Here is a 16,934-nt window from a genome sequence, read left to right on the forward strand (position 1 = left end):
AGCACGCAGACTTTGCCGGCGGCCAATCGCTTAACCCCCCACGTGCCGGCTACGTCCATTCATTTCTATGGGAGCGTGCTATTCAAAACGGCTGTTTCGAATAGTGTTCGCTCATCTCTATTCGTAGGAGCTGCTGATCATATCACATTATCTAATATACTAACCTGTTCATAATTTGTAGTATGACTATTTATCTGCAAATACAAGCAAAGGAATGTTGGGACATAAAAGGAAATTGATACAGCCTGAGACCCCACATTGTGGAAACAGTTTTTTGTTGTTGCAGATTTTGCTGCGTTTCTGAGCCAAAACCAGGAGTGGATTGAGCAGAAGGGAAAAGTATCAGCACTTCATATATATTTTCCATTCCTTTTGCAGCCATTATTGCTTTGGCTCAAAAAACTCTGCAAAATCTGCAACAAAAAAGCAGTGTTTCCGCAACGTGAGGTATCAGTCATAATGTAAGATTTCAGCAGCCAAGAGATGACAGCTCCGGTAGCCATTAAATGTGCGCTGCACCAGTAGAATTTTAGCACTAAGAATTATTGTCAAAATGGCAAAAAGGTCCAGCAGAGTGTACAATAAAGCAGATAAAGCAGCCTATGATATAGCACTGACAGTGGGAATCTCCGTATACTATCCTGTTATCTACAATATTGTAGAAATGTAATTGTGCGGGGAAATCATGGAGTAAGGCAAAGGTATACTATGTTCACACTTCCATTTATTCCCTTAGAATATTTCATAGAGGTCTTACAACAAAGTTGCAGCTGCACACCATTTATCCTACACATTTTCTGTTTCGATAAGATTTTATTGTTTTAGTAAGTAAAATCATAATCAAGTGAACATATTCCTATATCAGATATTTGCTAGGTAAATATTGTACGTCAAGTTACATTTTTCAGATACAGTTTGGGTTCCATATTAGCTTTATTCACATTACCAATAACTGTGACAATACAATAGTATTTAAATGTCTGACAAAAGGTGTAACATCCTTGCCTATTTGGACTTTGGCGCCATCCTCTGACCACATGCTACAGCACAGGAGGCGTGTCCAGGTATGATTCCTTGCTGTAGGTTCTTCTTGTACTGTCTTAACACTGTCCTTTTCACTCATCTCTGTAATTGATTTTGCACCACACCCATGTCTTATACCTTTGTTTCCCTCTGCTCCTCAAATAGTTAATCTTGGCTTTATCTGTGTGATTGACAGCTAATCTTCCAATCAAGTCTGAGGCAGGTTCTTTCTTCTTATATATTGTTTTTCCACCCCCACCTTTGTGCTTGCCATTTGCCTTTGTGTGTGTTATCATCTATACCAAGAAGGGACTGCCGCCCAGTTGTCCCCTGCCGCCTCGGGCAGAAAGGCAAGTAGGCAGGGACAGGGGAGGGTTCAGCTTAGGACTCACAGTTTTGTCGTTCCTTTCCCCTCAGGGTTCAGTAGCAGTTACTGGGGAATTGCTCTTACAACAATTCCCTTACAATAGGTTAAAGGGATTGGCCACTATCAGACCAATACTGAGAGACAAATGTTATTATTTGTATAATAAAAAGTTATATAATTTCCAATATACTTTCTGTATCAATTCCTCACAGTTTTCTAGATCTCTGCTTGCTGTCCTTCATTCTGTTTTACTCCCAGTGGATAAATATCAGTCCGTAATCATGTGATGTACACACAAATGCACAGCTCGTTACCAGGCAGATGACTAATTACTGAGCTGTGTCTGTAACAAGCTGTGCACCTATGTGTACATCACATGACCATGGACTGTACATCACATGACCATGGACTGTATATCACATGACCATGGACTGTATATTACATGACCATGGACTGTACATCACATGACCATGGACTGTATATCACATGACCATGGACTGTATATTACATGACCATGGACTGTACATCACATGACCATGGACTGTATACCACATGACCATGGACTGTATATCACATGACCATGGACTGTACATCACATGACCATGGACTGTATATCACATGACCATGGACTGTACATCACATGACCATGGACTGTATATCACATGACCATGGACTGTATATCACATGACCATGGACTGTACATCACATGACCATGGACTGTATATCACATGACCACGGACTGTATATCACATGACCACGGACTGTATATCACATGACCATGGACTGTACATCACATGACCATGGACTGTATATCACATGACCATGGACTGTATATCACATGACCACGGACTGTATATCACATGACCATGGACTGTACATCACATGACCATGGACTGTATATCACATGACCATGGACTGTATATCACATGACCACGGACTGTATAGCACATGACCATGGACTTATTTTTATCCAGTGGTCCAAAGCAGAGATCTAGAAAACTGTGAGAAATTAATAAAGTATATTGTAAAATTGTACAACTTTTATTGTACAAACAATAACATTAGTCTATCAATATTGATCTGAAAGTGGCCAACCCCTTTAACTCTAGTAGTAATAAACCAATATGGTAGCATCCTTCACATTTTCTATTATCTATGTGATGTCTTTTATAACATAGTCCCCATTTGAATAGGAGGAAACTGTAAAGTATACCGCATAAAAGGACTAAATGGAGTTCTATTATTAGGGAGCCTGCACACGGAGTAAACGCTCCGCTCATTCTGAATGTAAAACTCGTTCAGAGTGAGCGGCGTTAAAACAGATCTCATTGATTTCTATGGGTGCCGGCATACGTGCACTCCCCATTGAAATCAATGGGATGCTTGTTTACGTATTGCTTGCATACTGCCACAATGTTAGCACACAATCTTAGACAAAGATAAGGGTTTATTTTCTGAAGGAGACATCTCACATATGTATCGTCTGCATTACTTCCTGCAGTAGGATAAACCTGTAATATGATTTCCATACTATACGACTCTTCAGATAATCTCAGTTTAAAGGACAAGGATTCTGTGTCACGGCAGTTATGTTCTTAAAAGTTACTGAATAACTTCAGACTTGCAATTTGGTTTTATAAATAAGATGTTATCCAAGTTCAATAGTTAAGTGCACTCTTGGTGTATGCAATATAATAAAACATATGATAATTTATTTTTTAAGATTTATAATGTTCCAATATATTAGGCATTTTTCTATAGTATTAGATGATGGAGTGTCTACGAATTTGCGATATCTCGTAGGCTGAAACCATTGGGTTTAACAATGAATCAAATTATTATATATTTGCATTTCATTAATTTTTTTAATTATTCAAGGATTTATTATTAAAGGGATTCTACCATTAAACTCACATTTTTTTTATCGTTCACACATAGGAATAGCCTTAAGAAAGGCTATTCTTCTCCTACCTTTAGATGTCTTCTCTGCGTCGCTGTTCAGTAGAAATCCCGGTTTTCGTCTGTATGCAAATGAGTTCTCTCGCAACACTGGGGGCGCCCCCGATGCTGCAAGAGAAATCTCCAACGCCGCCTCCATCTTCTTCAGGAATGGCCTCTCTGCACGTCTTCTTCTGGAGCTGGGTTCAAACTTCTAGGCCTCGGGCCTTGGGCAGAGCAGACTGCACATGCCTGAGGCCACAAGAAAAATGGTAAGTAAGCGGCCATTTACTTGTGGCCTGAGGGCAGAGAAGAAGACGTGCTGAGAGGCCGTTCCTGAAGAAGATGGAGGCGGCGCTGGAGATTTCTCTCGCAGCATTGGGGACAGCCTCCAGTGCAGCGAGAGAACTCATTTGCATACAGACGAAAATTGGGAATTCTACCGAACGGCAGCACGGAGAAGACATCTAAAGATAGGAGAAGAATAGCCTTTCTTAACGCTATTCCTACATATAAACGACAAAAAATGTGATTTTAATGGTAGAATCCCTTTAATAAATACACATCATCCAAGAATAGGAAAAAAAATAATATAGATTGAAACATAAGTCAAATGAAGCAGTAAATATATGCCGAAGAAAAAGGTACACAAAAGGGATCACAGTGGTCGTATATGGTCTAGGATATCACTTATACATAACATAACATGGCTATCTCCGTTTGGGGTTTCCATTCTTGAACCCACTTGAAAAATTACTTTTTTTTTGGCGCAAACTAAGCGGCCCCCATTATAGTCTTTTGGGTCCATGGGTAAACGCTTTTTAAGCGGATTAGGTTTCCATTCCTCGGGTCCCCAAGAATGATAGTGTGAACCTAGCGTTAGGAACATTTGATATAGAAAGGCTGCCTCAAGCAGACACTCCCTTTACATGTATTTAATTCCTTCAATGGACCCAGTTTGACCCTGAGGCCGGGTTCACACGATGTCTTTTGGCACGTAATGTGCCACGTAGACGCCGCGGGATCTTTTGTGGGCCGTATACGCTCCCATTGTTTTCAATGGGAGCCGATACTGTATACGTGGCGCTATTTTGCTGCCGCCGCAAAATAGCGTCGCATATACGGTACCGGCTCCCATTGAAAACAATGGGAGCGTATACAGCCCACAAAAGCTCCCGCGGCGTCTACGTGGCACATTACGTGCCAAAAGACATCGTGTGAACCCGGCCTGAGTGTTCTCATCTCCCTTTTATACCTCTCATACTCACACTATGCACACTAACTTCTGCTCTTTGGCGATTACAAATGCAAGAAACAGCACCCTTTGTGGATTGATAATAGAAAATGGTGAGCAGGGTGTATTGTAAGTAACAGCATGTTGTGACCAAGGCCTTTTAAAGTGACCCAGATTCTTAAGTGAAGATATGAGGCCATCTAAAGGAATGACCCTCTGTTATCTTGGATTCAGAGCTGTTGGACTTTGTTAATAAAAAGGGGTGGAGGTCTCCATTAATGGTCAGCTCTATTGCTTTGTTTATGGTTTGATGAGTAAGGGAAGTGTGTGCATATTAACCAGATTGGTTTACCTAGTATCACAAGTTTAGGTTCAGTTCAGTATCATGTTGTATAATTTGTGCAAGTATTGTCCCATTTGTACGGTGTTGACTAAGGTGTTTTGCTACAATATTCATGATAGTCCTCCAGAGCTGGTCTTTACCAACTCCATCCCAATGTTCATTTACATACTTTTGTTAAAGAAATGTTGCAATACTATGGAAGCCACATAAAGATTTAAGTATGACGACTCCGGATTCACGATCCCTGTCTCTTGCCAAATCACAAGTCATAAAAAGGAAGAGATTTCATCCACACATAATGGCTCCTTGGTTGACTGTACGAGTCCTCCCCTGCTCTCTGGCTATACATACGTAAGTACCTACAACCAGCGTTTATATACAAGGTAATTCCCTCAGCGAATGTTACTTCTGAATTGCTTTATCACCTCTCCTAATATGAGAGGCAGCACCACTTCACTACCAGTTATTGTAATACAGTTAAAGATCTGACAAGTAAATTGAAACTAATGAAATAAATGTTTATATCTCTCCAGTACCGCGCGCGCTTGCGAAAGGCTTTTAGGAGCTGCAAGTGTAACCCTTTCAGCCCCAGCCGCCGCTTCACCCTTGCCGAGGCACCAACATTCGTCCTTCCGGGCAAAAACGGTTAATTTTTGTTTTAATTTACACAATAATTCAGCTCATAAATGCCACCCAGAAACTGAAGAGTAGAAATGTATTATTATTAAAATGAGCAGTGCTTGTTAAATGGAAAATGCTTCATCTAACATAAGCTGTCCCCTGATATTTCATATAATGTGCGCAGCGAAATATCGCTGTGTTAAAGTAAGATCCCAGCCTGCCTCTTGGCTCTCCATTTAAATGAGGATGTCTCATTCAGATAAATCTTATACATCTCATTTATCACGGATCCTACTAAGAGACGAGCCATTTGTTTTCATGAGCTTTTCTAAGTAGGTCCTTTATATAGCAATTCTGTCATTTCCGAAGAATTTATTACAGAATACAATGAGTGGCTACTTCATCACATAGTTCCTACTAAAATGGATTTGCTCCTTCATTTGCGCTCACAATATTTAGATTTCCTTTAAGGGGGTTGGGTTGCTGTTGTATAGGAATGCTGCAGATGCCTTTACGTCCCATAAGTGTAAATTAGCAAGAGTTGAATCTCTACTCTAAACAGTTGGGTCTATTTCATCCCATAATAATGAGTTATGGGATTACAGAGTCTACTGCAGTAAACTCATTTTACTGACATGTTCCTGGATCAATTCCTGGGATTTTGCGCCTTTGGTGAGGAACAGTGTTTGGCAGAAAAACCCATAGTGTTCCCATGAAAGGATTCCCCCCAGTGAACAACAATGTTCAAAATCCTGCTGTATCAAATCTTTCTTGGCATCAAGGAACCCAACATGCGCCACAAAAAAACAACCAACCATCATTGTACCAGCACTGTTAACATAAAGCACTGGAGGAAGCCCAAAGCATCTCTCAGCGGTAGACTCCTAACCCGGAATTTCATGGATTTACAGTACATCACGTTCCAAACAGAAGGTCGATTCAACAGTCATTATTCTTACTATTTCTGTATTACCATACAGATAAAATGTTCATACCATATAGCCAGTAGATAAAGAAATATTGTATGTACTATTATTATATGGTGCCATTAGGAATTACAATTTGTCTCGCACAAAATAAGCCCTCATATGACTCTGTAATTACAAAAGTAAATAGGCTTATTAGGCTTATTGGGGTTAATTTTTTTCTCATTGTAGGACAATATATTCCACTTGTTGTTGGAGAGGACAGTGAGCTTCTGACAACGATGATCTTCTAATTAGAAGATTTCCTACAATGCAGCCACGGTCACTCACTGTGCTTTGGTCCTTAGAACCAGTGGCGTAACTAGGAATGGCGGGGCCCCGTGGTGAACCTTTGACATGGCCTCCCCTCCCCCCCCCCCGACCAACGCTGAAGACCCCGACCAACCCCCCCCCGCCCCGGATTCCTGCGTGCACTATACCCCATAGTGGCCCCTTCACTCAGTATTATGCCCCATAATGGCCCCATCACCCAGTATTATGCCCCATAGTGGCCCCATCACCCAGTATTATGCCCCATAGTGGCCCCATCACCATCACCCAGTATTATGCTCCATTGTGGACACCCATTAACAATTATTTTACTCTGGGGTATAATAATCGGAGACCGAGAGGGGGATACAAACATAAACGCTGTTACTTACCTATCCCTGCGCTCCCCGCTGTCGGCTACCTTCAATGACGTCAGGGACATCATGTGACCGGGGGCCTGCGTCACGACGCATAAGGACGTAAGCCCCGGTCATGTGACGTCTGAGACGTCACACAAGTAGCCCCAAAGCTTTTGTGAAGCGTGGAAAGGTAAGTAACACTGTTTGTTATGTTCGCTTACCTCTTTTGGGACTCTGATCATTATACTCAGGGGTCTGAAAAGACCCCTGAGTATAATAATGATGTTTGCGGTGTCACTTACCGATCCCAGCCCCTGCCTGGATCGGTAAGTAAGTAGGGCCCGTTACCAGCTGGAGTTACTCCAGCTGGTAATGGCCTATTACAAAAAAAAAAATGCAGCGGTAGCGGCTGTCGCAGGGCCCCCTAATGTCCCGGGCCCTGTGGCAGCTGCCTCCGCTGCTTACCCAGTTGTTACGCCACTGCTTAGAACCCATTTGCCTCATGTGATCATTGAGGCCAATCAGCAAACTCAGCAGTCCCTGGAGAGGGACCAGGTACAGATGTGAATGAACTCACTAGTCCCTCTCCAGCGACCGCTGAGGTCCACTAATTGGTCATATGGGGTGTAGGCCTTCTGTGGAATGAGACATGGTGCGCGACTGAACAGGCTACAGTGTTGGACACTTAAAGGATGGGGACAGCTGAGTATGGTTTTCTTCTTAATGTTACACCTGCCCAGGCCATTCTGAAGTTTGTCCAATACCTGGACAAACTCTTTAAGAATAATGTCCCATAATGCATATATTAATAATGTCCCACAGTGGCCCCAATACATTATAATGTCCCATAGTGGTCCCCTCAATACACTATAATGTTCCATAGTAGCCCCTTCACATAGCATAATGTCTCTTCACACAGTAGAATGGCTTTTAGTGGACTCTTCACACACTATAATGTCTCACAGTGAATTCAGCGCACTGTCAGCTTTCCCGGTATGTGCCCTGGTGCTGGAGATATTGGGGGACATTAAGCTTTGTGGGGCCACAGCTGGAGGGACATTAAACTGTAAGAGGCCACTGCTAAGGGATATTAAATTGTTAGGGGCCACTTCTGGGGTTATCTAACAATACATTTTTATTAGAATTTCAAAGGAACCCATCAACTTCAAAATTTATTCTATGTGCCACCCATTTGTCCAGCCAAATTTGAGACCCCTGTGTTAAGGTCACCTGAATTCAACATTGTTTTTCCCTTATGATATGATACCTCAGTTGCCAAGAAATCACTGTTTTTACGAATAAGCAAATTAGTTCTTTGGAATAATGAGGCCATTGATACTTACCTCTTTGGAGCAATGGTAACAACCTTCTTGCTCTAAACAGCTCTTCGCTTGTTGCCAGAAAAGGGAATATCTCTGCAATGGAGACACTGAATCATAAGAGGAAAACACTGTTCAATTCAGATGACCATTGCCTATTTCTCTGTAGGGCTGAGTTCTGGTGACAGACTCCCCTTAAATACTACATGAGGATCATGGTAGTTTATGCTACTCTATCTGAATTATAGTTTTGTATAATTTAGAGCATGATTGCTATGTAAAATCAAGAGAAGATTCTGACAGGGCTCCTTGGAGAGAAAGTGAGATCCCATCTTATCTCGCTCAAGGCAAGTAGGACTCTCACTATCTTGTGCTTTTTACTTAGAAATCCCGCTCCAACTCATAAAACTCATATCATTACACAGCTCAGGGTCTCTGTCTATATCATGTACTGTTCTTAGATTAGGCAGCAGGAATCACCCAACAGGTTTTCTATAAAAGGAGAATTTTCCCAAAAAAAAACCCTCCTTACAGTCTGTACCATGTGGCTCTATACTAGAGGGCGGTATGCATATTGCATGTCTATGTGTCAGAACCTTTCACAATTTCAATGGCCTAGCTTTAGGGCAGACCATCAATATCAGATCTGTTGAGCCTATGGTTCCTTCAAGCATCTGAATGGCGGGGCACTGAGACCTCATGTATCTGAGATGCAGTCTTAAGGGTCATTTGAACAAAAAAAAAAAATACTAAGTGAGTCTCTTAGAACAATGAACAAGACGATAATATATTCCTTATTCATGGCTTGGATTTAACTTATTTATTACCAACAATAAATCAGTTTTCTTTCTAACTTTTTGTTAAAAAGTTGCATTACTAAAAATTACATTATTAAATCCTAATTCTGAAAGGGAATCTTGTGATGTAAAGTAAAACACAATAAAACTTGTCTATGCATTAAAAATAAAGTCACTTTTTGGGAAAAAAAAAAATTCGATGGCAGACAGCCCAATTACCCCACCGAATAGCAGATGTTGTACTCGGTCATTTAAATACTGCATTTATAATTGATGCTTTCTCTCTAATATCTTTGCTTCCAGCCGGAGCTCTTACTTTTCAATAAGCCTTGGGGAAAGATAATATGTTAATTCTGAACTTGCTTTTGATTTTGTTATATTATTTATTAAAGAATACCTGTCATTTCTCTTCTGTGTCACAGTGGTGAGCCCGGGAGCTGGACTGAAGAAATACTTCAATGATTTTATTTTACTAGCTTGTTCCGATAACCATATAACAAAGCCCATTTGATGCACTACAAAGCACTTTCCCTTAAAATACAAGAAAATCATCTAGAAATACCGTAAATGTCTTTTTGGTTAAAGCTTTAAGCATGTGTTACTTATATCTTCCCGGAGCCCTGAAACATTAGAAAGCACAATTCCATGCATGGAAATATAAAAAGCTACAAAAGTTATGGGTGTCAGAATTTGGGGATATATAGAATTTCTTTTGAAGGTTTTCTATTTTTTAAAGTTAGGCATTAATTTGGCATTACTGAGATTGTTTTGTTGGCATAGTTAAGGTAACATATCATTTTTACTACATAGTAACATTGTAAAAAAAGGACCCATAAGAAAATGATGCAACTGGTTTATTTACAATTTATATTGTTTTTCAGAATTGTACGGAATATTAAATGATTCCATTAGGAAGTTCAGTTTGGCCTGCAAAAAAACAATCCCTCACATGGCTCTGTGAATGTAAAAGTAAAAAATATAGCTTTGGATTCAATTACATCTTATCACTAATGATTCTTACTGCTGACTGAAGCTGCTGAGGGTCCAACTGCTAGGACCCCCGAAGATATTGTGTCTGTAAGTGCCCCATGTGAATAGAGAAGTGGTGCACATGCTCAGCCACTGCTTCATTAATTACTATAGCACTACAAGAGATCAATGTTTCGGATATTGCATAGAGGTGAATGTAGAGGTGGCTTAGGCGGGTTCACACCTGCGCCCAGTCTCAGCTTTGCGGGTTTCCGTCTTCTGCCCGAGAAACTGGACAGGAGACGGAAACCCGACAGTCAGTTTTCAAACCCATTCACTTGAAAGGCTTTGCAAAGTGATCGCCCATGAGCGTCTTGTGCCTCTCCGCGGGTGCCCCTGGGACTTCAATTAACTCTGCCCCCATATCTCAAAGGGGTTGAGGCAGAGTATTGTACATTGTGTGGAGTGGAGTGAAGGCACCATTGACATCATAGTTTGGGAATCCCTCATACCAAGCTTGGGAATAGCCAACCAAGTGGAGACTATTACCCCCTTTGGGAAGCTGCATAAGTTGACTATTATACTATTCTCAGAGTAAAGTTTCACTTTGGTTAAACTGCACCACTGCCTCCTGAGTTGTTCCTGCACTTACCATCAGGGCCCTTCAGAACACCACCACATGGCTCAGGGTGAGAGAGGACCCCACTTCAACTGGAAGCGCCAAGGGGAAACAACTACCACCACCATCAAGTACCATGCAGACCCCACTCATTATTGTCTGGTCTTAGAGGTGGGCCAAAGAAGTTTGGATGAGTGTACTGTGCCTACCTGTGACATCACCACCGTCAATACTACTCCCATACTCTGGTTCCCTCCATTGGGTTATGGCACATGGAGCTGTAGAAGCCATCAGAAGGTGACATGAAACTGCATAGGACAGCAGGAGGAGGATGACAAAAAACTGCAGGGGCATTTGACTGTGTGATGGGTCAAAGAGGGGCTTTATATTGCACAGGGTTCTAAGGAGACCCTGTACTGTGTGATGGCCACTAAGGAGCATTACACTATGTCAATGCAAAGCCCCTGAGGGGACACTATAATCTGTGCGACTTAGGTATGTCTAAGTGGTGGTGATGGGAGGCCCACTTACAAAAACTATACACTGGTCACAGTGTTAAAATTGCTCATATAGCTGTGCACATAATAGCCTTAGAGAGTATTGGCATGAGGTTAAAGAAATATCTATATTTGGACTAGGCCAATGTCTTACAAATTCTTTCTGATTGTTTCTGTTGTCACCAGAGCATATGATGTGACATTCAGATATCCAACATTAGACAATGCTGACATCTAAGCCTAGCCTAGCTATAAATCAAGGTCTCTCAATTTAAAGATTCCGGCCCTCATAGTTTTAAGTATCTATACCAGGTATATGGAAAAATAGAAGGCATCTCACAATCACCCCACACCACTTTATATAATTTTTGAGGTTTCGTGTAGTCTTGCATTTAAGCTGTCTTTTATGCCACTCCTACATGCCACGGATTGTAGTTAGCGACAACTGCTGCATCCTTGATTTGCATAACCTTACAGCTTATCCATTTTGGTGTGGCAATTTCTATATTGAGGGATGTAGTTTTTCAGTCCATTTTTCGGATCATTTCGCAGATCAGAACAATGGAGCGTGAAAGTAGCCTTATTTGTAGAACTGGGCAGAAATGATCTACTTTACCATCCAAAGCAGTGCTACACAACTTTTTTGGGTCCAAAGGCCAAATTATGGAATAGTATTACTTGTAAGAACCACAATAAAGTTCTGATATAAGGCCTACTAAAAAGAACACATTCACTGCTCAAGTAAATAAGCTTTATGTAGGTTGGAGCTACAAGACAATAAGATATTATCATCTTGCAATTACAGTCTCTAGTCGGTAAACGATGTTGCCTAGTATCAGAGGCGTAACCAGGGGGCGAACACAGTGGGGCGAAAATATCCCCCATAATGAATAATACCCCAAGTGCATCTTTAGTTTTAAATTGTCCCCCTTATTAATAGTGCCCTAGGCGTTTCCTAATTAAAAGGTAAAAAAAAGTAAAAAAAAAAAATGAGTACGGATCCAGTATTCGGAACCCCCAGGATCAGCTGTTTGAATGGACTGTGGTATCTGTGTAGGTCCTGTGATGCCTTCAGCCTCGTCCTTGTCTATGTGACAAGGCTGGAATTATATCACACGGTAACTATAAACGGACAGCATGTGATATAAACAGGTGCCTTCAAACTACTGATCAGAGGGTGGAGGGGAGGATCACTGATCTCTTACTGATGATCCATTCCATTTAAATGATGCCCCCAACAGACCCTTATATAAATAACCTTCCCCCTTGTATTCATAATGCAGGATCCATGCATAGAACGTCAGCAGGAAGCGCAATGCTATAATGTCATCGCGCCCACCTGTGTTAACAGCAGATGTTTTCTGACTGTAGTCTCAGTGTCCTGTAAACCGCAGGCCAGAGTGGCTTGCTGTTTACAAGACATTTAGTTATAGGCTGGGTTTTAACTAGATTGATGTCTGCAGACACCGATCTAATTAAAAGTAAAATATGTGTTAATGGCGGTCTTGGAGTGGGCCCAACGGAGTCAGTGGGCCTGGGGTAGCTGCTAACTTTTTGCCCCCCACTGGCTACGCCTAGCATCTTTCTACAAACAGATGAAATACAATGCAGCTGTGACATCATGGGGCACTTTACTTCAATGCTTTGTTATATCACATACAGTATAAGGGTAAACTAAAGCCAGTACCAGGCTGTCAATATATTTGTGGTAATATTGGGCCTGAGTTACAGCAGTAAAGCTGCCAGTGTGCCTCGATATACAGTGACCATAGCCTAAATGCTACTAGGGCTACTATGCTATACTTTCTTGATTTGCGCAAAAATATAGCTGCTGAAGCAAACCACATCATATTTCAGGTTCTCTTTACCAAATTTTCACAAAATGCTAATAAACCTTTGAGAAGTTGAATTTTGAACACAACTACTGGGAGACTGGACATAGACGCATATAACACATCACTTTGTGACATAATATCATGAAATCAAATTAATCCTCTTGTGACACACATACAGTCCTATGAAAAAGTTTGGGCACCCCTATTAATCTTAATCATTTTTAGTTCTAAATATTTTGGTGTTTGCAGCAGCCATTTCAGTTTGATATATCTAATAACTGATGGACACAGTAATATTTCAGGATTGAAATGAGGTTTATTGTACTAACAGAAAATGTGCAATATGCATTAAACCAAAATTTGACCAGTGCAAAAGTATGGGCACCTCAACAGAAAAGTGACATTAATACTTAGTAGATCCTCCTTTTGCAAAGATAACAGCCTCTAGTCGCTTCCTGTAGCTTTTAATCAGTTCCTGGATCCTGGATGAAGGTATTTTGGACCATTCCTCTACAAAACAATTCAAGTTCAGTTAAGTTTGATGGTCGCCGAGCATGGACAGCCCGCTCTCAGATCATCCCACAGATGTTCAATGATATTCAGGTCTGGGACTGGGATGGCCATTCCAGAACATTGTAATTGTTCCTCTGCATGAATGCCTGAGTCGATTGGAGCGGTGTTTTGGATCATTGTCTTGCTGAAATATCCATCCCCGGCGCAACTTCAACTTCGTCACTGATTCTTGAACATTATTCTCAAGAATCTGCTGATACTGAGTGGAATCCCTGCGACCCTCAACTTTAACAAGATTCCTGGTGCCGGCATTGGCCACACAGCCCCAAAGCATGATGGAACCTCTACCAAATTTTACAGTGGGTAGCAAGTGTTTTTCTTGGAATGGTGTTTTTTTTGGACTCCATGCATAACGCCTTTTTGTATGACCAAACAACTCAATCTTTGTTTCATCAGTCCACAGGACCTTCTTCCAAAATGAAGCTGGCTTGTCTAAATGTGCTTTTGCATACCTCAGGTGACTCTGTTTGTGGCGTGCTTGCAGAAACGGCTTCTTTCTCATCACTCTCCCATACAGCTTCTCCTTATGCAAAGTGCGCTGTATTGTTGACCGATGCACAGTGACACCATCTGCAGCAAGATGGTGCTGCAGCTCTTTGGAGGTGGTCTGTGGATTGTCCTTGACTGTTCTCACCATTCTTCTTCTCTGCTTTTCTGATATTTTTCTTGGCCTGCCACTTCTTGGCTTAACAAGAACTGTCCCTGTGGTCTTCCATTTCCTTACTATGTTCCTCACAGTGGAAACTGACAGGTTAAATCTCTGAGACAACTTTTTGTATCCTTCCCCTGAACAACTATGTTGAACAATCTTTGTTTTCAGATCATTTGAGAGCGGGCTGTCCATGTTCGGCGACCATCAAACTTAACTGAACTTGAATTGTTTTGTAAAGAGGAATGGTCCAAAATACCTTCATCCAGGATCCAGGAACTGATTAAAAGCTACAGGAAGCGACTAGAGGCTGTTATCTTTGCAAAAGGAGGATCTACTAAATATTAATGTCACTTTTTTGTTGAGGTGCCCATACTTTTGCACCGGTCAAATTTTGGTTTAATGCATATTGCACATTTTCTGTTAGTACAATAAACCTCATTTCAATCCTGAAATATTACTGTGTCCATCAGTTATTAGATATATCAAAATGAAATGGCTGCTGCAAACACCAAAATATTTAGAACTAAAAATGATTAAGATTAATAGGGGTGCCCAAACTTTTTCATAGGACTGTATCTGTAAATGTCAACCAAGAAAAAAGCTAAAGATGGACCCATATGTATTCATGTGACGTGATGTGTAGGGCCCTACTAATGCTTACAGTATAATAATATTTCAGCAGCTGGGTGACCACACATAGACACATATAACACATCACTTTGTGACATAGTATCATGAAATAAAGCATTTCATGACACATATATCTGGACATGTCTAACCAAGTGAAAAGGTAAACAAGGACACAAATACACTTATGCCATGTCTTACTTCCATATGTATGAACTTACCAATACTTAAGAACAGTAATATTTTAGCAGTGGCATATTAATGAAATGTTTAACAATACTTTTGGTAAAATCCGTCTTATCAATTTCATTTTCCATCAGAGACAGTCTCACTCTACACTCTCGACAACCTCTCTACTCAACTACTCGCTGCTCCTCATCCTTAACTTGTTTCTCCACTGTCACTGATGAAAAGCTCTCCTCCTAATCTCTAAATCCCACCTCACCTCCTGTGCACTTGACCTGATCCAGTCAGATCTCATCCCCAAACTCACTGAAGTCAACACCACAGCCATAACTCATCTATTCGATCTATCCCTAGCCACTGGATCCTTCCCTTCCACCTTCAAACATGCCACTGTCACTCCTATACTCAACAAACAATCCCTTGACCCATCCTCCCCAGCCAACTATCATCCCATCTCACTGCTCCCGTACACCTCAAAACTGCTTGAGCAGCACGTCCACTCAGAACTTTCCTCCTATCCCTCGTCTAACCTGCTCTTTGACAGACTACAGTCAGGCTTCAGACCCCATCACTCCACTGAAACCGCCCTAACCAAAATAAATAATGACCTTCTAACCGCCAAAGTCAAGCAGCATTACTCTGTCCTCCTCCTCCTTGACCTCTCCTCTGCCTTTGATACAGTTGACTACTCCCTCTTACTAGAGACTCTCTCATCCCTTGGTATCTCAGACCTGGCCCTTTGCTGGATCTTCTCATACCTCACCAACCGCACATTCAGTCTCCCACTCGCATACCACCTCCTCACCATGCATTCTCTCCATAGGTGTCGCCCAAGGATCCGTCCTAGGATCCCTCCTGTTCTCTATCTAAACCCTTGGCCTAGGCCAACTCATAGAATCTCATGGCTTTCAATACCACTGCTATGCCAACGACACCCAAATATACAGTCCTATGAAAAAGTTTGGGCACCCCTATTAATCTTAATCATTTTTAGTTCTAAATATTTTGGTGTTTATAACAGCCATTTCAGTTTGATATATCTAATAACTGATGGACACAGTAATATTTCAGGATTGAAATGAGGTTTATTGTACTAACAGAAAATTTGCAAAATGCATTAAACCAAAATTTGACCGGTGCAAAAGTATGGGCACCTCAACAGAAAAGTGACATTAATATTTAGTAGATCCTCCTTTTGCAAAGATAACAGCCTCTAGTCGCTTCCTGTAGCTTTTAATCAGTTCCTGGATCCTGGATAAAAGTATTTTGGACAAACAATTCAAGTTCAGTTAAGTTAGATGGTCGCCGAGCATGGACAGCCCGCTTCAAATCATCCCACAGATGTTCAATGATATTCAGGTCTGGGGACTGGGATGGCCATTCCAGAACATTGTAATTGTTCCTCTGCATGAATGCCTGAGGATTTGGAGCGGTGTTTTGGATCATTGTCTTGCTGAAATATCCATCCCCGGCGTAACTTCAACTTCGTCACTGATTCTTGAACATTATTCTCAAGAATCTGCTGATACTGAGTGGAATCCATGCGACTCTCAACTTTAACAAGATTCCCGATGCCGGCATTGGCCACACAGCCCCAAAGCATGATGGAACCTCCACCAAATTTTACAGTGGGTAGCATGTGTTTTTCTTGGAATGCTGTTTCTTTTTGGACGCCATGCATAACGCCTTTTTTTATAACCAAACAACTCAATTTTTGTTTCCAAAATGAAGCTGCCTTGT

At 41.3% G+C, this 16,934-nt stretch overlaps 1 protein-coding gene across 1 annotated transcript in view; it reads right to left on the bottom strand.

Moving 5' to 3' along the window:
* CPO (carboxypeptidase O) overlaps positions 1-16,934 on the bottom strand; it is a 152,578-nt gene that overhangs the window by 24,332 nt on the left and 111,312 nt on the right. The window lies entirely within an intron of this gene.

This window comes from Leptodactylus fuscus, chromosome 8, assembly GCF_031893055.1.
Source record: "Leptodactylus fuscus isolate aLepFus1 chromosome 8, aLepFus1.hap2, whole genome shotgun sequence".
NCBI classification, from domain to species: domain Eukaryota; kingdom Metazoa; phylum Chordata; class Amphibia; order Anura; family Leptodactylidae; genus Leptodactylus; species Leptodactylus fuscus.